This window comes from Egretta garzetta, unplaced genomic scaffold (genome assembly GCF_000687185.1).
Source record: "Egretta garzetta isolate BGI_Z169 unplaced genomic scaffold, ASM68718v1 scaffold27, whole genome shotgun sequence".
Taxonomy (NCBI): domain Eukaryota; kingdom Metazoa; phylum Chordata; class Aves; order Pelecaniformes; family Ardeidae; genus Egretta; species Egretta garzetta.
The window spans coordinates 546445-546891 of NW_009260400.1; the positions used below are offsets into that span (position 1 = coordinate 546445).

The window sequence follows — 447 nt, forward strand, 5'->3', positions numbered from 1 at the left end:
CCACCCCCCGCCAGCCCCCACCCTACTGCCACATGCCCTCACCCCTGTCCCCTCCCTGGCTCCATCCCCAGCCCTGCGACATGTGGGTCTGCACCCCTCTGTCCCCCTCTCCCTGGGCACACAGCCCCCCGCCTCGGCCGGACACTGAGTGCCCAGGATGTGGCACTCACCCCCAAACACTGCTGCTGCTCCATCGCGGGGTCGTCAGCACCGTGTACCTTCCCAAACTGCCCCAGGCAGGCTGGGACTGTGCCCTCGCTGTCCCCATCGCCCTGGCTCGTGCTGTCCCCTTGCCTTGTGACAGCATTCCCGGGCTCACGCCCTGGCAGGTCTCCCTGAGGGACCTCTCCAAGTCCTTGTCACCCACCTGAGTGCCCCTGCTCACGTCCTGCGTTGCCCAGGGGCACACTTGCCCCTGCCCAGACAGCCATGCCCCCCCACCCCGGG

The 447-nt window shown here is 68.9% G+C and overlaps 1 protein-coding gene across 1 annotated transcript in view; it reads right to left on the bottom strand.

Annotated features, from left to right (window-relative positions):
* SLC38A8 (solute carrier family 38 member 8) overlaps window positions 1-447 on the bottom strand; it is a 3450-nt gene that overhangs the window by 443 nt on the left and 2560 nt on the right. The gene's annotated exons all lie outside the window — the stretch shown is intronic.